The sequence below is a fragment of the Lissotriton vulgaris genome, chromosome 2_1 (genome assembly GCF_964263255.1).
Source record: "Lissotriton vulgaris chromosome 2_1, aLisVul1.2, whole genome shotgun sequence".
NCBI lineage: Eukaryota > Metazoa > Chordata > Amphibia > Caudata > Salamandridae > Lissotriton > Lissotriton vulgaris.
Genome location: NC_141687.1, coordinates 50,321,359 through 50,348,784, shown reverse-complemented (window position 1 = coordinate 50,348,784; position 27,426 = coordinate 50,321,359). Strand labels below are relative to the sequence as shown.

At 49.3% G+C, this 27,426-nt stretch overlaps 1 protein-coding gene across 1 annotated transcript in view; it reads right to left on the bottom strand.

Annotated features, from left to right (window-relative positions):
• The window catches only part of LOC147729535 (motor neuron and pancreas homeobox protein 1-like), a 138,609-nt gene that overhangs the window by 90,369 nt on the left and 20,814 nt on the right, over positions 1–27,426 (bottom strand). The gene's annotated exons all lie outside the window — the stretch shown is intronic.

Below are 27,426 nucleotides of genomic sequence, written 5' to 3'. Positions count from 1 at the left end.
CGCGCGGCAGTCATGGGGTTTGGGGCCTGATGAACTGTGGTGAAAGGCTGGAGAAAGAAAGCAGGATTGGAAACGCCAACCGGGCTTGCTTTTGGGACCCACTGGCTGTCAGCGATGCAGCACACCTTGGCTCAATAGAGCCGGACCCCCTAGGATGCTCCCCGCCCCACCCTCCTGAGATCCCACAATCAATACTAGACACTTTCAGAATGTGGGTATAAACGGCCATGTTTAATTTCTGACATCAACACTCATAAACATGACAATTTCACTTACATAATTTACATTATTCATAAACCAATATTTACCCTTTTAATATTGACAATCACAATCAAATATCATAACTATCGGTTATCAGATATTAATTTGCTCCAGCACCAACGGGCCCTCTGGCTCGCATCCCCTAACTGAGAGCCACGCAAGGCGCAACCCACCTGTGTCCTTGAGTGGTGGGCCCCAGCCCTCTAGTCCTTGTCCGCCATTTATGGGGCCCACACCTCTACCACCGGGCTGCCAAGGAGGTTCGTAGGGAATAACCAGGGGCCGCTGCCCCATGCCTTAGTTCGTGACCTGGCGCCCTTGCCTCCCCAGCCGGTGTCCCCATTCTCCCTCTGGGGGGCTTCCCGTCTCTCCCCTCAGTGCTGGTCTAGGTAGTATGTAAGGAAGACTCCTGTTAACCCTGCAAGGCAATGTTCTGTGGCCTTTTTTCTGCCACCTTCCACTCCTAAACCCCCTCCCAACACCTAATCTAAGGGACGGGTGTGTGGGAGATAGTTGGCCTCGAACACTCCTCTGGGGCCCGGCGCAGAAAAAGGAATTGCCTGGTGGCTCTGGGGCCTAATCAGGCCATTGGCTCCACCCCTCCCCCCGCGCTGGACCCCGATGGAAGTACGTCACAGGGTGACCCGGAAGTATTCCCCTAAGGACGGTCGCCAATTGGGCTACCCGGCAAGGCTATGGGAGGCGCGGCGTGGATCCAGGAGGTTGGGCCCTAATGGCGCGCTACCTAAATCTCACGCTTTCCAGATGAACGAAAAAAGCCTTATTGCACCGCCGCCGCGCCATTTTGTAGATGTGTGCGGATCTCTAAAATGAGATGCCGCTTGGTTTTTCTTTTCATTTGCCAATCCGAGTTGGATTTGTAAATTAAAAAAGTGCAATAGCTTTTTTTTTTAAGCTGATGGGTGAAAGCAACACAGGAGGACAAAAACAACATAGGGGGCTGGGGTGGAAGCAACACATGTATATGGGTGCCGGAAGAAATAAGGGAGGCATGGATGGAGGGAAGCGATATGGAGGGTTTTGGCGGGAGTAAATAGGGGGCTTGGGTAGAGGGAAGCAACATGGAGGGTTTGAGCGGGGTGGAAAAAAGCAATCGGGCAACATGGATTGTTCAAAGGTAAAAAACAGAGTCAGAGCAATGTGGGTCTGGGGAGGAAGTACATGGGTGAGAAAGCAGTGCCGGGGAGTAAAGAGGACGAGGCCAAGCGCATCAAGGACGGGTCGGGAGAGAAGCGCACAGGTGAGAGAAAGCAACAAGGAATAAGGCGGGGGGGAGAGATGCACACCAGGGAGACACTGGAGAACGCATGCACACTCGTGGAGTGCTCAAGACAAAAGAAAAAAGTAGTTCCCTAATAGTGAACAGTGGAAGGACACAAGTAAATTGACAATGGTCTCAGACAAGGCAAGCCATCAAATAAGAAGCAAGTAAATAAGAAGGGACAGTAATGCTGACCAATCATAGGCGATGGGTGGGCTGCAGCGCCCCGGTGTTCTTTGTAAGCCCACAATATATCTTTGGCAAGGAGACAGCTGCACTCTCTGATAGGCTTGTCCTAGAAAGTAGTTCCCTAAAGCGAGCAGTGGAAGGACACAAGCAAACTGAAAATGCTATCGGGGAGTGACTGACACAAGATGGGCAAGGGAAGCCGTCGAATAGGAAGCAAGTAAATGAGAGTGACAGTAAAGCCGACCAATGGTAAGTAATGGGCAAGTTGCAAGCCCCCTATGCTCCTGGCTAGCCCACAATGTGTCTTTTTCAACCAGACGCACTGTCTGGTAGGCGCACTCCAAAAGGGCACAGCCTTGATAAGTAAGGCCGGACTTATTTGATTTTATTCGGTGCAACAAGAGGGGCGCTGTAAGAGTTGGGTGAAATTATATCTGCAGGGCCTCAGTGTTGAGCACACAGCTCAGTTGAGGTCTGTGCTGGGGCTACTGAGGGAGGTGTCAGGCTGGGATCTGGCTGGGACTGGGAGACGAGTGGGCATCTTCTGCATAAGGAACAGCATAGTCAGAAGGGAGCAAATGAGGGACCCTCAACCTCCCTCGAAATCACTGGCTGTGCTTGAGCCTACAGAGGCAGGGAAGCGCCTCGTAACTTCTGCCCCTGTGGGCTGAAGAGTCAAACTGGCTCTTGCTGCAATTGCAGAAATAGGGCTTCCAGGTGACATGATTTCCGGGCTGAATTTGGATGGCATGAGCTATAAAAATCCATGCAGAGGTGACCTCATCCTTTTCTGTTCCAGTTCTGGAAATTACTTCCCTTTTCATTAGTCTAGGGCCATGTTTTTGGGCACCTCATCTTCCACCCCCATCCTGGTGACTGTTTGCTGATTGGACGCAGGTTTACTGCAAGGTGTGTGCCTTGGGGACGCCGCCCGCTGGGGTTAATTTACTAGGAAATGACAATGCGCTGCATCATTTAAAAAACTGCAGGATGCACCATGTTCACAAGGATACGGCGCACCCCTGTGTTTTCCCTTGCACCCACCAGCGCTGAAAATAGATGCCTAGCACCAGCGCAGACCCCCTTGCACCATTTTGCAAGGGTGCCTGTGTTGCAGGGATAATTGTTTATGTGCAGGAAGGTACAAAAATAGGGTGGCAGTTAGGGAAATCGGCGCACACACAACAATGGTACAGAGTAATTTTGCTAAATATCACAATATCCATATACTTTAGTTGGTGATCAGGAGAAGGGAGAGCCACCGAATCTTCCTCAATTAGAAAAGAGAACTTCTACTCGATGTTTAATTGGAATGTCTGAGGACTAAATAAGTCAAGAAATTGTTATATTTGTAGTATCCACTGTCCTTTACTCAAACATCCAGGCATTTCACATTGACGTTTATTAATAAAGCTCCTTGCCATCAATACAGCTCCTTGCCAACAAGTGTTTCGTCTGTTTTTAATTTAAAACAAGACTTCATCAGGGCGAAGTCTCTATGTACTTTTACGCTGTAACAGCTTCTACATCAGATAAGTCCCCAATTTATCAAATATCTCAAACATCTGTTTGCAAAAGAATTCATAATATGTTGTCAGTGCATCTTTGTATCATGGGAAAAGGTTGTGCCGTTCATGGCGGGAACAACCTTTTCCCACAATAAGAAGATGCACTGACAACATATTATAAATTCTTTTCTGGCTTTTGTCTAATGTTTTTCTTTTTGTTGGTAGAGCATAGCATCCACAGGACATGTTTGTTTTAATTTTGTGCAAAAGTCTCTTATGTGTTATTTTTGTTAAAGAAATACAACCCTATATTACTGCAACACATGTCCTTCTTTGGTGTTTGAGAGGAGGGGACAGCCATATCTGTACTCCTCCTCTGCCTTTTGCTAGAATGCATCCATTGCAATCCATTCACCTTCTAGACCCTGCTTTCACTGCACTCAACTGCATGGCTATCAACAAACCTACACCCATCATCTGGACTGACCACAACCGTGTCAGCTTCAAAATCAACACCCCACCACCGGAGACCAATCACAACTGGCCCAGCCCACCGATGCTCGAAAAATATAGGAGAGAAAAACTGAGTTTCTGCCCTCTCTAATAACCGCCCACAGCATACCGGCAACCTACCAAACAACATCAGGAACTTAAGTGAATAGATCACCATCTGCAACTGACACACGGGCCCCATACAAGCAAAACCAAACAACAAGAACACAAACTCAGGTTAGTTGGTACAAACGGACAGAGCTCCCTACTACCATACCCAGGTGAGAGTATGGTAGTCATCAAAAAGGCATCAACACACTCCTCGCCACCCACCCCACCAATTCCTCAACACTATGCAATCAGGATTCAAACCCAACCATAGCACAGAGACAGCTCTCATCGCAGCAACAGACAACATCCGATGATCAAATTGCTCAGCACCAGGAACAACTTCATCACCTGCATGAACGAAGTGACCAAATGGATGAAGTCCACCTGTTGTAAACAGAACATTGACAAGACAGGAGTGGTGATCTTCAGAAAAGATGCCTTGCCATGGTACCGTACCAGTGGTACCTTCGCCACCACCTAGAGCTAGCCTGGGCAATCGGACCATGTCTTGGTCCCTTGGCACAGACCGCATCCTCCAACCACCCCAAAGGATCACTGTCCCTTAGCACAACGGCACATGTATGGGAAGGCAGATAAGAGCTGCAACAGTTACTGACCCAACCCCTGCAAGGTTGCAGCTTCCTTACCCATTGCTGCAAGCACCCCCTTTGAGGTCCATGTGACACTGGGGTTCTCTGTGCCTTAATCCCTGTGAGATGCCCGGGGGCCCCTAAATGTCTCAGCCAGCCATGAATTTACCCCGCTACAGACCAGCATGGTTCACCTACCACCTGCCCCACTCACCAACTGCAAGACATACAGAAGGCCAATTATTCACACACATGGAAGTTCTACTGGCAGTGGGGGCAACTACATCAGGGGCAAAAACAACCCCCTGCTCTGCTGCAAACCGCCGGGGATGCGCCCCAACCTGGCCTATTCCAAAAGGGTAGAGGTGTTTCTTCTCAGGCACTTCACAGAGTTGTTAAGTAGTCGGGCATCCAGGCCGCACCGCCATCACTGGGCATCCAGGCCGCAACGCCATCACCGGGCATCCAGGCCGCACCGCCATCGCTGGGCATCCAGGCCGCAACGCCATCACCGGGCATCCAGGCCGCAACGCCATCGCTGTCTTGTCAGTGACTATGACTAAAGGCGGCCTCCAGTAAAGGCTCGGCCATCTTTCTTTAGAAAAAGTTTATTTCGGCCGAAAGGCCATAAAAGCAACTATGTAAGTCCCCATATACAGATATGAACATGAATAAAACATTAGATAAAAACAACTAAAAACATTTTATGTCTGGCCAAGTCCATCAATCTCCCGGGGCAGCGAGACTGTTTGAAATGAAATGTTGACATATATCACAGTCTATTTTGTAAATTCATTTTCAGATAAAAACACCAAAAGGACATTTTTGTAAACCACATTCATTATAGATCCATCAGCAAGTAAAATTAATACAGTGCATAAGACTCTTAACGTGTATCGAAGTGCTATGTCCATGTGCAGCAAGTGTTGCGGCAGGGCCAAAATATTCAATATGTTGCAACCATCAGGATATTCGATGCAAAAGTGCAAAAATGTATCATTAACTGTGAATATTGACCTGCACCTATGCTAGCCGAGTTAACATATGCTGGGCAACAAAGAATCAACGTGCGGCTCACCTGCACCGCATTATGTTGTACGGACTATTGCACTTTAAAGTGTGACCGTTAATGATCGCAGTGTTGTTGGGGACATCTTAAGTAAACTCTTCGTGCGCACCACATGGAGAACAAGAAATCTGCGACTGAAAAAACTATATGTAGGCTGGCATTGCATTTCAAAATTCTGCAAGCCTCTACACAATGCCTGGTTCCCAGATGTCTGCATGTCTGTGTAAGCCATCGTTTTCTACCCAGGGCAAATTAATAATATGTGTTGTTCAGTTTCAACTCCAATATTACATGCTGGGCCGACTGAGCATTCTGAACCAGCCCATTTGGATGTAAAGGCATACAATGGAGTACCCCAAGCCTGAATTGCAGGTATCGCTTCCTAGCCACTGCTGATTAATGTCATCCAGAGCCAGCTCTAGTCTACACTGGTCTTTAATTTCTTGGAACGCTATAGTGAGTCCGCCAGTTGTGCAACTCCCCTGTATCATGGTCAATTTGTGCTCCCAGTAGAGCTTATTTAACATCTTCTTTGACACAGTGGAGCAACTTGTTTCTGGACGAGTCCACAAGTGACCCACTCCCAAGCATGTTTCGTATGTAAGACAACCATGGTATTTTTCCTGCAGCGGGTAGACTGATCGCCTCCTTTAGTTCTTCTCTAAAGCTAGCCAGTTCTGGGGTGGCCCAAAGACGATGCCAGAATAGAAGGGGTCTAAGGGCAACGACCTCTGCCATTGGTCTGACCCCCAAATCTAGTCCGAGTGGAGTAAGGGGGAAACTACGGGGGAGACCGAATAGTTGTCTTACAAAATAATTTTCAGCCTGAGTAAGACTGTTAAAATTGCCGCACCCCTAGAGTTCCGCCCCGTAAAGAGATGCTCCTCTAGCGTGGGTCCCATATATTTACAAAACTGGGCCAACTGGTTTGTGGCAAGAGTTTCGAAATACTTTGGTCAAACCCCCCCATTGTCTGGGCTAGTTTCAGATTGGATTTATTGATTTGTGCACCCCAATCCATTTTATTGGTGATTGTTAAGCCAAGGTACTCAAAAACCGGGACCCTTTCTAGTGGGGTGCCATCCAGGCATGGATTTGGTCGGGTACATTTTCCTGGGATAAAGGCCATGTACTTCATCTTTTGTGAATTAATCTCAAGACCCCTTTCCTTACAAAATATCACAAATTGATTGAGAATTCTCGGTATGCCCATGGGGGATTTAGAGATTAGCAAGGTGTCATCGGCAAACCTCATTGCCGGAATGTTACGAGTCGCCAGTTTGAGTGCATCTAAATCTTGCCCTAAGTGTAAAAATTCAATTAACCCATTCATAAAAAGACAGAAAAGTGTTGGAGATCGGACACATCTCTGTCGAACTCCCTTTGCTACTGGGAGAGGAGTAGTGAGTTCCCCATATTTACCGAACCGTATTCGGCAAAAGTTTCCCTTATGTAACCGCTTCAACATTTTGCACATCCATAACACTTCATGCCTTCTTACCATCCCCAGTCACCGGGGGAACTCAGCACAGCACTAGGACCCTGCAAGGGAAGATGGCAGGCTAGGCCCAACCTAGGACCATCCTAAGCAGGACCGCACAAGGGAAGATGGCAGGCCGGGCCCAACGTAGGACCAACCTAACCAAGGAAGACGGCCGGCCGGGCCCAACGTGCGAGCTTCGTATGCAGGACCGCGCGAGGGAAGATGGCAGGCCGGGCCCAACGTGCGAGCTTCGTATGCAGGACCGCGCGAGGGAAGATGGCATTCCGGGCCCAACCTAGGACCATCCTATGCAGGACCGCACAAGGGAAGATGGCAGGCCGGGCCCAACCTAGGACCATCCTAAGCAGGACCGCGCGAGGGAAGATGGCAGGCCAGGCCCAACGTAGTTCCAACCTAACCAAGGAAGACGGCAGGCCGGGCCGAACGTGCGAGCTTCATATGCAGGACCCTGCAAGGGAAGATGGCAGGCCAGGCCCAACCTAGGACCATCCTATGCAGGACCGCGCGAGGGAAGATGGCAGGTTGGGCCCAACCTAGGACCATCCTATGCAGGACCGCGCGAGGGAAGATGGCAGGCCGGGCCCAACCTAGGACCATCCTATGCAGGACCGCGCGAGGGAAGATGGCAGGCTGGGCCCAACGAAAGACCAACCTAACCAAGAAAGTTGGCAGGTCGGGCCCAACGTGCGAGCTTCGTATGCAGGACCGCGCGAGGGAAGATGGCAGGCTGGGCCCAGCCTATGACCAGGGCCCGGCCCTGTTGGCTGGCCACACCGTGCCTTCCATAACGTCGGTTCTCCCCGTTTTGGGGAGAGCCTTTGTGCATTTCCATCACATTTCAGAATAACAAAAAATGTGCTTCATTTGCTTTTTCTCTGCTGATATATTATGAACTATACATTTAAAAGTGTTTTCGAAAAAAAGAGCACCCTTTCCTTTCTCACCAGCAAGATTGTCACAGAGTTCATTTTGCAAAACCCTCAGAGAGAGAAAAGGAGGACCGATTTCCAGGTTGAAAGAAAAAGCAGCCACGTGAGGGCCTGACATGACCTCCGACCTTGAACGCACAGCGACCCGACAAGACAGACACTGCATGCAAGGGTATCTTTATATGTTATTCATTTTCGGAGCTCCAGAGGGTTATTGTGGGGGGTGCTGGAAATCCGCCCCTTCTCCCAGCGTCTGTGCACTCACATTATAATAGAGAAGAGATGCATGCACACACACACATGCCGAAAGTCACACAAGCAACAGCACACTGTCAGACAAACACGATACACACCAGCCGTACTCACACGTGCTTAATGTCACAAACACCGTACTCACAAGGAGTGCAGGCGCACACACACACACACAGCACTCACAAGGAGTGCAGGCGCGCACACACACACTCACAAGGAGTGCAGGCGCACACACACACACACACACTCACAAGGAGTGCAGGCGCACACACACACACACAGCACTCACAAGGAGTGCAGGCGCACACACACACACACACACTCACAAGGAGTGCAGGCGCGCACACACACACTCACAAGGAGTGCAGGCGCACACACACACACACACTCACAAGGAGTGCAGGCGCACACACACACACACAGCACTCACAAGGAGTGCAGGCGCGCACACACACACTCACAAGGAGTGCAGGCGCACACACACACACACAGCACTCACAAGGAGTGCAGGCGCACACACACACACACACTCATGTGAAAAATAAATACAAACTTAGTGAACATTATCGGCGCCATCTTGCCCCTTTCCAGGCCCACTCGTGCGCGTAAGCGACAGCCATTTTGAGCACCATGGCCTCCCTGCCCCTCACTAATAGCCAGCGCGTCTCTCTCTCTCTCTTAACCTCGCAAGCATTCCCCCGCACGCTGACAACCCCCGCTCTCTCATGCCTCGGGTCATAAACCCCTCTTCAGCGCAGCTTCACCACGGAATCCCATCCTGTTCCCAGCGCGACACCTCCCCTCATTCCTTTCATGGCCTCAGATCCTTCTGATACAAACCCCTTTTTCCTCTGCCCCCGTTTGCCTTCCCTGTTCCCAGGCCGCCACCTGGCTCTGCGGATACTGTTTATTACCCCGTACAGTAGGAAGCTTCCCCTCTCCATCAAAAGACCCCCGAACCGATCAAAGCCCCCACCCCATGAGATCCGATCAACCCCATGCATTCCGTGAATCGGCGGAATGCCCTGCTGTGCGACGACTATCACCTGTTGTGACCAGGGTGGGGAATCCAACTGTAAATGTGTGTGGGAACGGGTCTGAAGGGGAGATTCCGAGGATGTTCTTTCAAGTTCTAAAGTATTGCGAGAATGTGTTATGTGCAATAAAGGTCGTAAACCCTAGTATAAGAGGCCAGGCCTCAGAGATGTGGTTAGAGCACCTCGTGACGATACTTGCTGTCTGAATTGATGTGTTCTCCTCCGGAGAGAATAAAATCCTCGTTTCCCGCCTTCCAGTCTCCAGCGCCTGCTTCTTCATTGATTAATATTGGTGGGTCATAGAGGCGATACTGCCGGGCAACATAAAAGGGTCTCTGGTTACCGGTTGTCTTTGGAACCCTTTTTAACAATTGGCGTCCCAAACGTGGGGCCCATCAGCGACTCGTGGATCCAGTGGGAGAGGTCCCGATGACAGAGTGAACGACTGCAACGATCGGAAGGTACCCTGTCCGATAGACCCTCGTCTGACAGCCGATCATCCGAACTTCACTGGTTCCGAACAGACCTCTCTCGAGTGATCTGCGGTCCTGACTGGGAACCATCAGGAGTGCCACGAGAAGTACGAAGAGAAGAGGACGATCGGGCGCTGGATTCGGAAGACGAGAAACTGTCCATGCGGTCCGGGTAAGGTCGTGTAAACACGACGAAATTGCGATAGTGATAGATAATAGGAAGTGATTGATAATTGTTGAGAAAATACTAGTATTACTTTTTGTTAATTTATTGGAGATTCACTGTCTACAAACGGAGAAACAACAGGCTCTCCCTTTATAAACAGCGAAGGATAGGTACGCACCCGTCGGACCTATCTTTCTCCCCCACTGAACAATTGCCCCTTCCCCCTATTGATTAACTGTTATAGATTGTTTTCTGGAGATTCTCTGTCTGCAAACAGGGAAAGATAGGTCCCCTCTTTGCAGATAGTGAAAGGGTAGGTGACGCGAACTTTTGCGAGCCTACTTATTCTCCCCATTGACCATATTGATTTTTTATTTTTGACCTAACATTGATTGATTGCTCAGAATTGGTTCATGAGGTATTCACTACGTGCAAACAACGTAGAATAGAAATATTCTGTCTAGTCTTTGCGCGCAGTGATAAGATAGGTAGTGCTGACTATTATCCCATTGCGATCCGTCATGCCTGTCTTCTCCCCACTGGTCAATAGCCTGTTTAACCCGGACCGCTTATTAGAGATGAACCATCCGGCTCCGCTGGAAGGCACCCCTAATAAGGACATGTTCATGAAGCATGGATTAATTGCTATAGCCTATAGTGAGCTGTGGCATAAATATACGAAAAGGGATCGAGAAAGACAGTGGCCACTGAGAGGATCCTTTGATCTCGACAAAATAGAAACAGTAGAAATAGCCCTTCGTAGGAATGAAACAACACCTATTATGCTCGATAGTCTCGGTATGTGGCGCAAAGAAGCCACGCAACGAAGGGAAGGCGACGAATTTAGAAAAAGTGAAGGGACACGACGGACAACCCTCCAAACGTCTAGTAGGCAAAGGGAAGGACCAGCGATGGCACAGCCCCGAGGAGTAGACATGAAAAGCGAATGGTGTAAAGGGATGTGCCGACAAGCCAACCCCGGAACACAACGACCCGAAGGTAATCCCCCGACATTACGCACAGGACGGACAGATTTAAAACAAAACCAATGTGCTTTCTGTAAATGTCTTGGACACTGGAAAGCCCAATGCCCGACTCTGCAAAGCATAGGTAAGAATGGAGGGTTGACAGAAAGGACGGACCGACAGAAAGGAAAAAGACGTGAGATAAAAACCAATCAGACTAGTGCAGACAGAACAGACAGGACCACCCCGTTCGATTATGCTCGGTGGCACAGATTTCGTCAGACCAATTTTAACGACATGTTAGAGTTCTGGGACTGATTGCTCTCTGTTGCTCCCCCACTCTGAAAAACAAACACAACTGCAGGTCAGTGTAAACAACCCCCCGTTAGAGAAAAGATTCAAGAAAGCCAAGCGTCTATTATATAACATAGGATTTAATTACGGTAAAACACACAACCAACAGTAAATAGAATAACTAGTAGAACTCTCTAAAAAGCAAACTTGACTAATAGGAAAAATACAAAACATGTTATGCTCACTCCGGAAGTCCTCGAAATGTAACAGTTCGATGGTCCCGCCCATCCGAAACACATAGCACGTGTGGGGCGGGGCCTGCCAGCAACCATGAGCCCAAAAGGAGATTGCCGGCGAGAAGGTACTGGAGACCCCACACAGCGGGCAATGAAATGGTCTTCCCATATTGCCCTTCCAGGGATGGCGTCCCCCGGACCGCGAGTAGGGAGGAGGCGGATGAAGGTGACCCCCTCCCTTGTATCTCCTGGTCCGGCCATCACGAATTCCTCCATCGAACGGATGCAGGGTGGGCAGGGAGGAAGAGGCGACGCGGACGAGCCTCTTCCACCTCCACAGGTAGGAGGCTTCCCTGCCCTGGCCCGACACCGATGTCCTCCAGCCGGGCGACGGCCATATTTCCGCAACACAGGACACACAATGCCCGACTCGTATATTTTCTCAGTACAGGATGTACAAGACCCGGCTGGTATACTTGCGTGGTACAGGACACACAATGTCCGATGGGCATATTTACGGAGCACCGGATGTACAGTGGTCCCCCAAGAGTCGGAATCAGGGGTGTAGGGTGGTCATCATGTGCGCCCCTGATTCCAAGGGACGGTGTAGGATGCGCCAGGAGAGGGAGACGGCACAGACGAGCCTCCCTTACCTCCCCAGACGAAGGCTCCACCGCTGCACCCTGGCGCCCCGAACCAAAATGTCCTGCTCCAACCGCATGATGCTCTGTTTTTCGCCATCACAAGAAGTTTTCCTCCACTCCTGATGGATACGGCAAAGGTTGCTGCAGGGCCTCAAAATGGCGTCTGGTCCCTCGAAAGGCGGGTCTAGGCCGCTGGAGTAACTTTGTCCGAAATTGCAACTCGGGCGCTTGCCCACCTGGGCGCAAGCCCCCACCATCGACAAACATCCCCTCGACTTTGAAGATTCTACCAAAGTCCCAAGAGCCCTCGGCCCCTTTAGGCTTCCGGTGAGGAACAGTTGCATTGATCTCAAATGAAATAACCACGGCACAGCAACAAGATGGCGGTGCTCTCGTGTCTGCATCAGCTTCCGTCTGAACCACCCAGGAACATTATGGGCTAACGAACTCGAGCAAGTTCCGGCTGAACATCAACATGACCTGGTAAGAGAGACTTTACCCCCTCCCTCTCTTGATTGACGGTCCACACCACCAGCCCCCTTTGTTAGCACAGTTTTCTTTTGGACTACCGAAAGGGACTCTGGTCCAACCGCCAATTGGCGGGGATATTTTGCCCCTGATGCTACTTCCGGACTAAACCGGCCTCGCCCAAAATGGCGCTGGTATCAATGGAAACTAACGGATGCCTCGTGGTATTCCTTAGCTAATGAAACTGGACGTACTAAGATATATATATATATATACGAACCATTGCGCACTCGATGTTAAAGGGAGGAGGGTTCACTTGATGAACATTTAAGAAGGGTTCCGTAAAAATGTTGATTTCAATGAACAATTTATTTTTGATATTTGTTGTAACTGATACATAACGTCGCTCATGATGCACGCCCGCGGTTTTGCATTTAGGAAATGTGATTACGATGAGCTTGACTGTGTTTCCATCTATGAACTGAAATGCCCCTGATTCCTTCGTCACGCAATGAAATGTTTTTGGTTACTTACAAATAATTAATTAGACCTTTTTTACATGTTCTTGTACTACAAAATAACCCCCTACTGTATGTGCTTCCATCGACGACATGTCAGGCCAAAATATGAATTGCGCTCTCACATTTTACGTACTGAATAATTCTACAAATAAAAGTCTTAAAAGCTATGGATAGGCTTCGCGTACTTTTGTAAATACGGGTATCGGTGGGAGGGTTTTTCTGTGCGCAACTGTTCTGCTCTCTTTTTTAAGGTTATCCGAGAAATGGTTGTTCGGCCCTGGGTTGATGGTCAAATCGAAGGTATGATACGCTGCCTCCAAGATATGCGACTAAGCTCGGGAACTGACGTATGAAGAAGGACCTCGACTTCAGAGAGTGGGTAAAGTAAAATGGTGTGATTGATAAATTGTTATAAGGATATGGTGGTCGAAGGTACTAAGGTACAGTTGAACGAAGAACTGGTATGCCTTAAGAACATCACAGCATTGGGAATGATTTAGGGACCCCGATGACCGGATACATCTACGAAACCGGGTACCTCGCGCTAGGCACCTCCGATTCCTCTTTTTAGCGTTTTTCACTACACACGATCCTTAATGCCATCCTCGAACCTCCCCATGAACCACCTATCACATTGCCTGCCCCCATGACTTTAAGAAACCAGAACCCTAAGGGATTATATCCCGAAGAGACAAGTACGAGTATGTGGTAAGTAAAGGATTTTCGTGCCCTTACATTTGATGTGTTCGAATGTTGTCCCCCTACCTCCCCTATTTCTCCCCCCTTTTTTTTCTCTGCAGGTTACATTAGAATCCCGATTAGAGTATCATAAGGGATCTGGAACCACGTCACGCCCGATGCAGGAAGACGGACTAACGCTACAAAATGGCACCACAAGGACGCTCTCACGACCTTTTTACCAAATCCAACGCTTTTCTGTCCCAAAACTGCATGCTTCCTACCTCCTAACACAGACCCGAAACATCTAACGTTGGGTAACGCACTGAATAGCCCAAACAATACACGGTCATTCTCTATGCCACACGTGTACTGTTCGGCCTATTGTCTCTCTCTCTCTCTCTCTCTCTCTCTCTCTCTCTCTCTCTCTCTCTCTCTCTCTCTCTCTCTCACTCACTCTTCCACCCCTCCACACTTTCCCTCTTCCTAGCAACTGGCACCTAATTGGCGAACCTGGTGCACCTCCTGATTGGCCCCAAATACCACAAGTATTTGCGCAAATTTGTCCTAAATAAAATTGTATTGGTACCACGTTACTACCTCTCCTTTTCTACTAAAATATGGATGAAATTTAAATTGACCGATAGGAAAGGGACAGGTAAGACGACTAAGGTTCCCTAAATTTGACCCACTCTCAGGGAACTATTTGTCAGTGGCTCCTATGATAAAAAATGTGTCTGTGGTAATGCGACCATCCCCATTGAAAATTGTCTCCGTACCCCAAGCTGTAAGAAATGATCGAGACACCCCCATCTACCCAAAATGCCCCCAGTTTGGTATCCATAAGATCCCTCCTTCCCCGAGGATAAGTTTAATAATTATTGCAAGCCACCCCTCCCGAGTTTTTGTAGTAACCAGGTTGCGAGGATTTATATAGAAAGTTAGAAGGATGTGTGCAAAGTTGAAAATTAGATTGAAAAACGAAAGAACTTGTTGCAGTGAGCATGGTTGAAAATAAGATGCTTTTATGTGATACAGACTTGTTTAGCCTATGTTCATCCCTCAGAAGGATGCCTATCAGACTATGGTGAATAGCACGTTACTTGTACTAGGGAAATGGGTCTCTGCCAGAAGAACTGACATCTACTATACTAGACATATGACAAATGAACGAAATAATCATCAAAGCGCCAAAGAGTTAGCCAGCGAAAGGAAATTGTAAGGGATCCAGCAAACCCATCATCAATTGTTTATACGTTAGCCGCAAGAATCTCCAATATGGCGGGTGCTTACCCCAGTTGCTTGGTGCTGGGAGAGAAATAGACTTATGTAATTACCTTTTTCTGCAAAATCTCTAAAGACTGTCTTTTCAAAACTCATTTAAGGGTATCACTGTCGGAGGAGAAAGAGACCGGATGTGGGAGCACGCGGCCTGACTGCGGATTGTGGAACATCAGCGACGGAGGCCGAGGCGAGACCACAGCAGTAAGGAGACGCCGGACGAGGCACTGTTTCAAACAAAGCTAAGGAAAAGGCTGACCTGAAGCCCCTGCTCTATGATCAACGTGTGCCAAGAGTCCCCGCTCTCTGAACATGGTTACGGACTCGCCTGTCGCAAACTCTCCGCCTCCCCCTGATCTGTCCCCGACTTGGCCTTGCTCCATCCCCTCCTCCTCCGACCTACCATAAGGACTGTTCACACCCGCACCTTTCCATCCGAACTCCCAAATTCCTCCAAAACCTACTGAGCTACCCAGAGAAGAGTACTCCCTGCGTCAGAAAGGGGGGGGAGCTCCGACTAAGTAGACCACGAACTATGTTAAATCCCAGAACGGTGACCTAGAACTCCACCAAGGGTCACCCCCGAAGAAAAGATAAACAAAGTCTGTGGTTCGGCCCGCTACCAAGCACCCTGAAGATGATGGAAGCAACAGGAAGTGCCCACCACAGAGACTCAAGGAACGAACAGATCTCACAGTTCTGGAACAAATTGCATTTTCCATTGCAAAATCTATGCTCTGCATTACGGAAGAAGATGCACCTGCCCCAAAACCGTAACGCATTGCTCCTATGAGGCCTGGCGAAACAAGACAAAAATGTACCCCTGCCCGCAGACCTCCAACGACTCAATCCACATGAACATTCCTGTTGACGGACCGAATTGTAATCCAGGTGCTTAACAGTGCCAACAGAAGATGACAAAAGACAACGAGAACTCTGATATTTTTACTGTCTCTCCTTTCTCTCCCAAGCACCATTGGACTGACTACGCACTCGCCGTATACAAAAAGGACTTACTCATATGATAACTTACCAGTTCTTATTCTCTGATCTGTACCCAACGCCCTCGCTACGTAATTCTAGTCTGATATTGCATTACAATGACTTTTCCTGCAATCAACTTAACGATGAACCCGCCTACTAACTGATGAGATTTTTCAATATGATGTTTATAATGTGGTGTTTACGTACAGTTCTTTCACCTAAGTCCCCTCTCCCTTACTTATGATCACTGCATATAGGGGTAGATAGGAAATAGGCCAGCAAGATGTCTTGGAAATGTTAAAGGGAGGACTGTGAAAAATAAATACAAACTTAGTGAACATTATCGGCGCCATCTTGCCCCTTTCCAGGCCCACTCGTGCGCGTAAGCGACAGCCATTTTGAGCACCATGGCCTCCCTGCCCCTCACTAATAGCCAGCGCGTCTCTCTCTCTCTCTTAACCTCGCAAGCATTCCCCCGCACGCTGACAACCCCCGCTCTCTCATGCCTCGGGTCATAAACCCCTCTTCAGCGCAGCTTCACCACGGAATCCCATCCTGTTCCCAGCGCGACACCTCCCCTCATTCCTTTCATGGCCTCAGATCCTTCTGATACAAACCCCTTTTTCCTCTGCCCCCGTTTGCCTTCCCTGTTCCCAGGCCGCCACCTGGCTCTGCGGATACTGTTTATTACCCCGTACAGTAGGAAGCTTCCCCTCTCCATCAAAAGACCCCCGAACCGATCAAAGCCCCCACCCCATGAGATCCGATCAACCCCATGCATTCCGTGAATCGGCGGAATGCCCTGCTGTGCGACGACTATCACCTGTTGTGACCAGGGTGGGGAATCCAACTGTAAATGTGTGTGGGAACGGGTCTGAAGGGGAGATTCCGAGGATGTTCTTTCAAGTTCTAAAGTATTGCGAGAATGTGTTATGTGCAATAAAGGTCGTAAACCCTAGTATAAGAGGCCAGGCCTCAGAGATGTGGTTAGAGCACCTCGTGACGATACTTGCTGTCTGAATTGATGTGTTCTCCTCCGGAGAGAATAAAATCCTCGTTTCCCGCCTTCCAGTCTCCAGCGCCTGCTTCTTCATTGATTAATATTGGTGGGTCATAGAGGCGATACTGCCGGGCAACATAAAAGGGTCTCTGGTTACCGGTTGTCTTTGGAACCCTTTTTAACACTCACAAGGAGTGCAGGCGCACACACACACACACAGCACTCACAAGGAGTGCAGGCGCACACACACACACAGCACTCACAAGGAGTGCAGGCGCGCACACACACACACACAGGCGCCTTCTCAGAGACACGCATTCCCACGGCCACACACACACATGCACAGACACACACACACGGAGTGCAGGCGCACACACACACACACACTCACAAGGAGTGCAGGCGCACACACACACACAGCACTCACAAGGAGTGCAGGCGCGCACACACACACTCACAAGGAGTGCAGGCGCACACACACACACACACTCACAAGGAGTGCAGGCGCACACACACACACACAGCACTCACAAGGAGTGCAGGCGCGCACACACACACTCACAAGGAGTGCAGGCGCACACACACACACTCACAAGGAGTGCAGGTGCACACACACACACAGCACTCACAAGGAGTGCAGGCGCACACACACACACACACAGGCGCCTTCTCAGAGACACGCATTCCCACGGCCACACATACACACATGCACACACACGGAGTGAAGGCACACACGCACACACACGGGCACCTTCTCAGAGACACACATTCCCACGGCCACACACATGCACAGACACACACACACGGAATGCAGGCACACACGCACACACACAGGCGCCCTTTCAGAGACGCATATTTCCACGGCCACACACACACATGCACAGACACACACACACGGAGTGCAGGCACACACGCACACACACAGGCGCTTTCTCAGAGACGTACATTCCCACGGTCACACACGCACAGACGCCGTGCTCCAGGCCGTGCCGCCGAGCTGTCATCTGCACTCACCCCCCTCCGTGACATGGGCGTGTCCCCGGGTGGCGGCTCTCTTCACTTCCACTAATGGGCCGTGAAATCCTCCCTGTCCGCACACAGAAGGCGGGTTTACAAGCTTTCACCACAGAGGACAACTTCCCCTCTCTGTGGAGCAGCGGGAGCTTTGGTTAACAGATTAACGCGGGGGAGGGGGGGGGCACAAAGGAACCAGCCCCCTCCCTCCATCGCCCACCAGCCCCGCAGGTCTATAAACACCAGGGGACCTGTGATGGGGCCTGGACGGAGAGGGCAGACGGGTGAGGATGTGTGATGAGGGGAGGGGGGTGTAATGGGCGGCAGCCTGTAGGAAGGTGTGCCCCTCCCTCCTTCTGGGAGCAGGACCCCCGCACCGGCAGACAGACGGAGCCCACTTCAATCCTGACGCTTTCCTTGCAGGAGGGACGGGCTGTCAAGGGCGGCATTTCAGCAGCATGTGTCTCCCACAACTGATGCAAAACCAGCCACTAGCCGGATCAGTTATGCTATTATACCAGAAATAACAAATATTAAGAACATTAAGAAATGATAGGCGAGATGGAAGGACCTATGTAAATTACGTAAAGCCATGGGAATAATATATTCATTTAATCGAGAGCTGCAATAGCTTTTTGCGCCTAAGTTCAAAGGTCGACGCACCCGAAAGCGAAGGCCACTTACGCTCCTAGACAGGCCAATATGGATCTAGCCACTGAAGTGGGTTGAACAGGTGATTGACAGCACTGGCTTCATTTCACCAAGATCAAAGAGGAAGTGACAAGCCATGACCTTTGACCAGTCAGTGACGTCACGGGAAACGACATAGTTAGCACGTGTATTGGGAAAAGACAGCTCTGCTCGTTACTCATCTTAGTGGAACTCGAAAGGGTAAAAAGCTGAGTGGAGCTCAAAAGCAGCTCCGGGGCGAATGCATTGTCTCGTTCGACCCACCCTGAGACAGCGGATGATTTCTGACCGCATGACATCACAAGCATGACGTCAACTAGCCTTTGACTTTAATGAAGTCCCAGGAAGTGGGCGCACAAACATCCTATAACAAGTGTAAAGCGAGCGAGCAGCTGGTGAATCTGTTTCAGAGGCAGGCATGAGCAGGGCACAGGAGTTGTAGGGGTAACATATATTCTTAACCCCCATCCTACTTATCTATGCTTAGTAGGTATTAATACCAGTACAAAGAAACCGGCCTAACACATGGAGCGGTTTTAGAACGGGAGACTGAAACTAATGCCCACTGAATTACCCCCCAACACTGGGTTACGGAGTGGCGCGCTAATCGCCACACAGCACTATAAACCTTGCCAGGGGCAGTAGGTGCTGTATATAAAGACCAATACAATAAAGACCGTGTTACCCCCTGCTGACACTATGGATCTCTCCAGCCTCCAGGTACTTTGCAGAGTTTCTAGCTTCTTCGTCAGTTCCCCGGTGGTTCCTCCAGGTGGCGCTAATACAAAGATGCTGAGGGGCTTATTTATAAGTCCTTGCGTCACTTTTTTACGCCGCCGGTGCGTCACTTTTTGTGATGCACCAGCGGCGTAAAAAATGCACCATGTTGTGTCATATTTACAAAGTGACGCATCTAGGTAGATGCGTCACTTTGTAAACCCTGCGCCACATTATACCTACGCCAGGTTTAATGTATGCCGGGGGGGGGCGTTCTGACGCAAGTAAGCCCCGCAGAAGTGACGCAGTGAAATCTATGAGATTTCACTGCAACACTTCTAGGATGCAAATACGTCAATATCTTACGCCTGCCTCACAGCAGGCTTAAGACTCATGCAGGCACATTTCACATGGGACTTGCCCATGTGGTAATGACCCACTGCTAGAGTTGAGTCCGTTTTCCGACACACTCCAGCAATGCGTAATTTTTGTGCCTACAGATACGTCAGAAATACTAACGTATCTGTAAGTCCTTGCGACATGATGCGTCATACAGTAAAGTTGATGCATTAATCATGTCGCAAGGAGGGCGCAATGAAAAAGGACGCATCGCTGTTTTCAAGCAACAATGATCACTTAACTTTCCATAAATGAGGTACCCTGTAGTTTTACTCCAGTGGGTTTCGTACTCCAGAGAGGAGCGTAGCGGTCACACGCGCCTCTGCCCCCTCACATGAAGCTATTGGGTGGCAGAGCAATGCTTTTCAATTCATGTGCTTAAATGACAAGTCCCACAAGGACAAGCTCAATAACTTAACTATGAATCCATTGGTGGGTAAAATGGACAGGGTAGGCTTCATGTTACGTAATTTAAAATAAAACAGACAGGGCCCGAGTCACAAAGGTAAACTTACACTTTCATGAAAATTTACCATTGCTTGCTTTTCACAAAGGATTTACGAGTAGAGTCTCCTACATAAAAAGGTAGGTATTTGTAATGTGCCGAGAGTTCTCACATGTAAAGATACTACTCATATATGTTATGTTATGTTATGTTATTGAGCTTTTGTATAGCGTACAGCTACTCACAGGGAGTGTCCCGACGCTTTCCACCCTCAACTCATATTGAAATAACACAACACAGCTAAAAACAGACAACAGAACAAAACAAAAACAATGGGCAATAAAACAGACTAGGAGTTAAAAAGCCAGGTCTTCAGGCCCCTCCTAAACTGGAGCAAATTGGCAGTACTCCGGAGAGAAAATGGAAGCAGATTCCAAAGCTGGGGGGCTCTGCAACCAAAAGACCGCCCTCCCGCACGGGCCCTCCCGCACGGGCCTTCCTGCCCCCTGATGGCCATCTGGAGCGGGTAAAGGGGGTCCCCCCAGATATCCCCTTGCATGTAGGTGCTGGCACGCACTTATTGATGAACACCCTCCTGCAAGCAGATCTCTCATCCCTTTTAAAAGCGCGGGCGGGTCACGCTGCCCAGAGGCTGCTTCGAAGCCGCTCCGTTTTTCACCTGAATGCGCTGCGCTCGGGGCAGCAAGAGTTTGTGGCTGCCGTGTGGGCAACGCATTCCATGTAATAGGGCACATTCTCCTTGTTGGCGCTGAGCACACCTTTTGAAAGGCGCACCCGTCGCTAACAAGGAAAAAGCGCTGCATTGTATAATATGTCCCCAGGTCTGAATATGTAGAGAGACGCATATTGTTTCCAAGTTATGGCCGGAGTGGTCATGTCAGCCATGCACACGCCCAGCTCTTCACCCCTCATCACATTGTTTGCTCATCTTCTAAATGGCGGCAATCTGGTTCCCCAGAACTCCCCTCCCCCACCCTCCCTCTTCACTTGAAATCTTTTCTTCCTGGTCTGGGCGCACAGAGGGAGGGGCCTCGTTCTGTCGGATCCGAAAGCAAAGAGGCACGTGCCGAGTCCTGGGAGCCCATCAGGCTGCATCTGGAGAGAGTCACACACGTGGATCTGTGAGAAGGAAGCTACCAGGGCCGGACTGACTACCGAGCGCTTTGGAATGCTGCCGAGCTGGGGGCTGATGTCACTGCGGTGGGGGCGGATGTCACTGCGGTGGGGGCGGATTTTGTTCATGGAGACCTGTGTGTGCTTCGAAATAATTAAAGCAAAACGAATTTCGTTCAGTACCAGCAGGTCCCATCAACAAAATCAGCCCCCAGCTCGGCAGCATGCCAAAACACCCGGTAGTCAGTCCGGCCCTGGAAGCTACACTCTGCAGACGCGTGCACAGGGGCAGGTGGCTGCTGACGGGTGCCTCGACTCTACCAACCGGGTCTGTGCTCCCATAGGCTGATAAAACCTCCACAGGGGTCAGAGGGGGCAACCGGGTTCTTTTAGCTACTCCTGTTTTTGGTCTCATGACGTGTTCAGCTAAAATAAGTCACACAGCTTGTAGCAACTTCGGTTTCCATGACAATATTTCCCCGGACTTACGGTGGAACTTCGGCAGGGGGCGGTGAAGCTGCCTTATCAGAGCCCCTATATTTAACTGTTATCTTGTTTATTTATGTCATTTGTCATGAGTAAATTCCACTTCCCTTTCCTCCGCCTGCCCAAGGCGAATGCAATAATTCATTCCATTGCACGTCATCCCCAGTCCCCAGCGGTGAATGGTCAAACCTCCAATGATGCAGTGTCCAGTCACACAGGCACAAAGACCCATCACACAGGCACACAGGCCGGTCCCACAGGCACACAGGCCTGTCACGCAGGCACACAGGCCTGTCAGACAGGCACACAGGCCTGTCACACAGACACACAGGCACACAGGCCTGTCAGACAGGCACACAGGCCTGTCACACAGACACACAGGCACACAGGCCTGTCACACAGGCACACAGGCCTGTCAGACAGGCACACAGGTCTATCAGGCAGACACACAGGCCTGTCACACAGGCACACAGGTCTATCACACAGGCACACAGGCCTGTCACGCTGGCACACAGGCCTGTCACACAGGCACACAGGTCTGTCACGCAGGCACACAGGCCTGTCACACAGGCTTGGCACACAGGCCTGTCACACAGGCAACCTTTGACTTCAGGCTTCTCTGGTACAAAGTGTTCATCACTTCAGATTCCTACGTGACGCTGTTTGCATTTGTGCGCTTTATAAATATGAATCCTATCCTATCCTATCCTATCCTTCCCTCTGCGCCTCTTCCTTGCCCGCAGTGAATGGCTTTGGGTACCAGAGTCCTCTGTGATGTAGATCCGAGATGGGGCCAGAGGCCTCAGGGAGGGCTGGCATTAGACCACATGTCAGCACCTGATGCCCTGTGTGAGCCACTTATCTGCAACCTCCAATTGTAGTCATTTTGTACAAAAAAATGTGTTCTTTGAATTTGATGCCCCACTTCACTCGGTACCTGGGGTGGCCAACTGCTTTGCCAATAGGAACAGGCTGCCCCTGGTCATAGCAGTCCCAGGCAGCATATATTCTCCTGTCCCTAGTGATTCTGGGAGTGCAGCCCCCCATAAAAGCCACAACTGGTGCCTTTAGATTGGGCAGCCCCCTGTACCAGAGTCCTGGGAGTTGAACTCATTGGGTGCGGGGCTTGGGTCTCTGGCTCTGCTGCTCTCGCTCAGTGCCGGGTTTGCCTATTATGACCTATTATCATAGCCTGGTGAGCCAGACCCCCATAATCAGGGGGATCAGGGGTTTGTCCAGGGGTGGATGAGGACTAGAAGGCCCAGGCAGCTTGAGAAGCTCAGAGGCTTTACCTCCCAGATCTGCCGGCGACGGCGGTAATACACCCTAATCTTGAATCTAGGCGCCCTCAAAGGAATAGCGTGAAGATTTCATCGACAGAGGGAATCCTCAATGCTGTTTTGCTTTTGGGTGATTGTCTCTTTGTCTGTGGAATGGTGGGGTCTGGGGCGCTGATATTGCTCCTGGGGGTATTAATGCTTGTCTATACCTTTACTGTGAGTTCACCCTGTGAGGCTTTGATCAGCAATGTTTGCCCTCAGCGTGGGTCACGGGGCAGAGGGTCTTGATGGCCGTGTTTAGGTCTCGCCTGAGCCAGCGCATGCGCTGACTCAGGGCGAGACATTTAGCAAGTGGGTTCTCAAAGTGCTACCCACGGCTTTTGCTGGTCTAAAGCTTGCGTTCACGCAAGCGTGAACTTGCACAGCTGTCAGCTTTCAGCATCAGAGGCTTTTGGGGTAAAAGGGGAGCAAATTTGCACTGGGTTATGTGCCTGTTTAAAAAGGAGAAAGAAAACTAACAAACTAATGACTAGAAACACACATTAATTGTGCTAATCTATTATGATATTTTATTTTTATGACATCTTTTTTTGTAGAGATTATTTTTCTTAGTTCATTATAGTTATAATTTACTACATATAAAAATGACAATACATGTACAAAAGGTGAGAGAATAAACAATTGAATCAATTATTATAAAAAAATACAGAAGTGCATTCCCATATCAACGCGTTTCGGCGTAAGCCTTCTTCAGGAAGTCTGTATTCATGCACTAATGTCTTTAACTGAGAAACAGAGATTATGTGTCATTAGTATGGCGTAGCGTTTTCATTCTTCACATATTTTTTATGTACATTTCATTTAATGATTTGTTCGCTCAAAATCGATCTCTCTAGTAACACCCTGCGATGGTAGCATGACTAAGCCCAAAATTCCATATATATACACACATTTTAAAATTGACACATATAAACACATGTTCGGTTCTTTATATACAAAGTCAAGATTTTTCTGCAAAATCTATAACAGGTTATTACAGATTCTCACCGCATAGTTTATGAAACTATATATGCTATATACACTATATAAATTTTTATACATTCAGTTAATACATATCATTGTCTAATAATGCAAAGCTCAAGGACTAGTGATTCGAGCCCATAGATAAAAGCATCCTCCAATACATATTAGACTTATTTCTACAGTATGACTGGAAAGTCATGTATGGAGGGGGAAGGAGAGATCCTGTACTTGTAACTATTGTAAATTAACGTAGGGTGGCCTGGCTAACTTTCAGCATCAGAGGCACCATCTGGAGTGTGATTACTTTCACTTTTGGTGGTACTGCGCGCGCGCAAGCGGATTCCTGCTGTCACTTTTTCCATCTTATTTTTTTTTTACTTCTTCAAATGCAAAGCACCTTGTTCTTTGCCTGCATGCGCGACCCCTGCTTTCACTTTTGCCGTCTTTTTTTTTACGAGCGTGGCAGCTCACTTTTATTTTCTTCCCCCGGCCATGATTTGTGCTTTCTCATGAGCGCAGCCGCTCACAGCACAATGGTGTTGAATTAGCAGGCAGGGTCCAGCCGACTTCAGACCAGCAACATTACAGGCTAGGTTCCCACTAATGGAGCAACTTGCACCTCAGCTGTGCCAATCCAGTGAACGGCCAGAAACAGGGGGTTGCTACAACCAGCGTAGCAGACCCTGAGCTGGGTCCTAAGTGCAAAAAGCAAGCAGTGTACACTCTCGGGCTTTCTTGGGCGACCCCCGTCCCTTGTCAGCAGTAACTAGGGAAAAGGTCACACTCACAGCACGTCAGAATGCTCCACACTTGGATCCCACCACACACCCGCATCGCACCACCCCTGCAGCTTCATGGGGGCAGCCAGGGGTGTCACGGCACCATAGGGCATCACAGTCCATGGCCCACTAGATCACCATTCTGCAGTTTGCAGCCGGGAATCGGCTCCACCTCCTCACCTCTCAGCACTGGATGTCAATAGCTTAGTGCCAGCAGCCTTGCCTCTCGGGCCGTGGCCTAAGTCCCAGCCGTTGTAAAAGGAGCCCCCAGTCCTGCCACAATGCTGTTTGCAGTGGTGCCTTCTCCTTCAGGCACAACAGGGCAGTCAGGAAGCAGGGGAAGGGACTCTGTGGGCACAGAGCAGGTTTCACTGTAGAATAATCACCGGATAAACGGGGCAAAGAGCATAGCTCACTTAGAGCACTCCCACCATGATGGCTGCTCAAGCCACGACCCCCAACCTCCCTCATAATAAATTGTATTCATGTGAAGTGTTATTTAACCTACAGGATTTGGGGATTATGTTCTCTGGTTTTCCATACATGATGTGATATAAGACAGACATACATACGTGTGGTGAAGTGGATTCCTCACACCTCCGGACCCAGTGCCACTGCCCCCCAACATTTTTGAGACCTACGCCGCTGGGCGTTGACACACCCCAACTTGCAAACAACTTGCAAACATGAAAGCAAATAAGCGTAGGCATGAGATCAAAAACTGGTGAGAAAGTTCATAAAGGCTACTGCGCCTGCTTCAGAGATGTGTGTGTACCTGCAGGGAACCTGCTCGACTGTCAACAGAGCTGACCCAATGTCTAATTTCTCTGGGCACTAAAACGTCTATCAATGAGCTCGGGCGACATCACACCATGTTCATGACCTGGGGTTTTCTATGCATGTGACGAAACCAACCAATTAGCTGCCAAAATCTCACCAATCCTAATTACGGCACACAGTATACCAGGTCTTCCCTATGAAGCAACGAGCTGCCACTTTTGCTTGTGAGAAAAAAAGTGCCTGTTTGTTTACGTTTGTACGCTGGAAGGGCCAAGAGCTGGGAAATAAAATAGAAACTATATACAATATTCACTAATGTTGTGTAATATTGCAATTATACCTGTACTTGCTCTAATAGTTCTTTAGAAATGATCAAGACAGATCATGTAGGAATGTGGATATCTGACTATATGGTTACCCCAACTTTTTGCCTAGTTTTTAGCTGGTTTCTGACTTAGTTGGCATGGGATCCTTCTATTCAGAGCCCCAGGCTATCTGCTCTCTCTCTAAATTGATACCATGTACTTTAGGTACATACCTAATTGGGAATTGGCCCACATTTGTGAGCCACTGTATAGTGTACCATAGGTACCCAGGGCATAGGTGCATCCAAGGCCTACCAGGGGCTGCAGCATGAATTATGCCACCCCTGGCTGGCCCTCCAAACTGACACCACAGGCTGATCACTCAGCTTGGGCAAGGTGGTGTAATCACCCCTTGCTTAGATATAGTATTCCTATATCTATCCATATATATAGACACATATATACCTATAAGTCACGCCTATGGCAGGCCTTGACAATCCTGAAGGCAGAGTGCTTGGTTTTATGTGAGATGGTGCTCTATCTGCTCTTTGCTAACTGTGCAGCTTCTGAGGTACCCTCGAAGTTGTAAATTGGAGTTTGAGAAGCCCCAGAACCGAGCAGCATTTGCACCGAAGCTCAGCCCTCCACACTCCACGAGTGCCGCGTGGGGCCTGCGCCTGCATTTCAGCTCACTGTGTCTTACCGGTTGCTAGCCCATTGGCTAGTGAGCCCTACAAAGACTTCTTTTTGAAACTACACTGCTTACCTGGTTGCTCCGGCCGTGCTCCAGCTTCCCTGTGAAGGAGAAGCTCCCCAGACCTTGCTGGTCTGAACTGAAGCCAATCTTCCCATCCTGCATGGATTGCATTTGCCAAAGCTTGTTGGGATTAATCCGGATACCGACACCGCAGTCAACTAGATCCTTTGTTGGACAGCTCGAATCCAGCTCCTGGTCGTCGCCGACACCTCCTGGTCCTCGTGGCTGCAGAGACAAGCTTCACCTCTTCACCTGATTGCATCTCGACATTGCCTGGTTGCTTCATGGTCACTGGCTAGTGACCCAGACTCTGTCCCCTCTGCTTTCAGGTTCTTCACTACTCCGATCCACCCTTGGATCCACTCAGACGCTTTTCTCCTGGTCGCCTGCAGCACTTTCTTGCAGCTCTCCTTAGGAAACAGCGACAAAACCCGACACGAAAGAACACCTATGCACCCGGCTTCCCTGGGTGAGGTAACTTGAGTACTCTGGTGCTCCCATGTGTGTTGACTCTCGAAGTGTCCTATTTTAAAGGGGTTTTATTGTAGTCCATGTTAACTCGTGTGTGTGTTTAGACACTGCAAACGCCTCCCGTGGTCCTCCTACTTCTTATACCACTTACTTAGTAAATGGTTCGTGAGGCCCCTAGGGCAGAATTGTATTTGTGCAACTTAAATTATGCT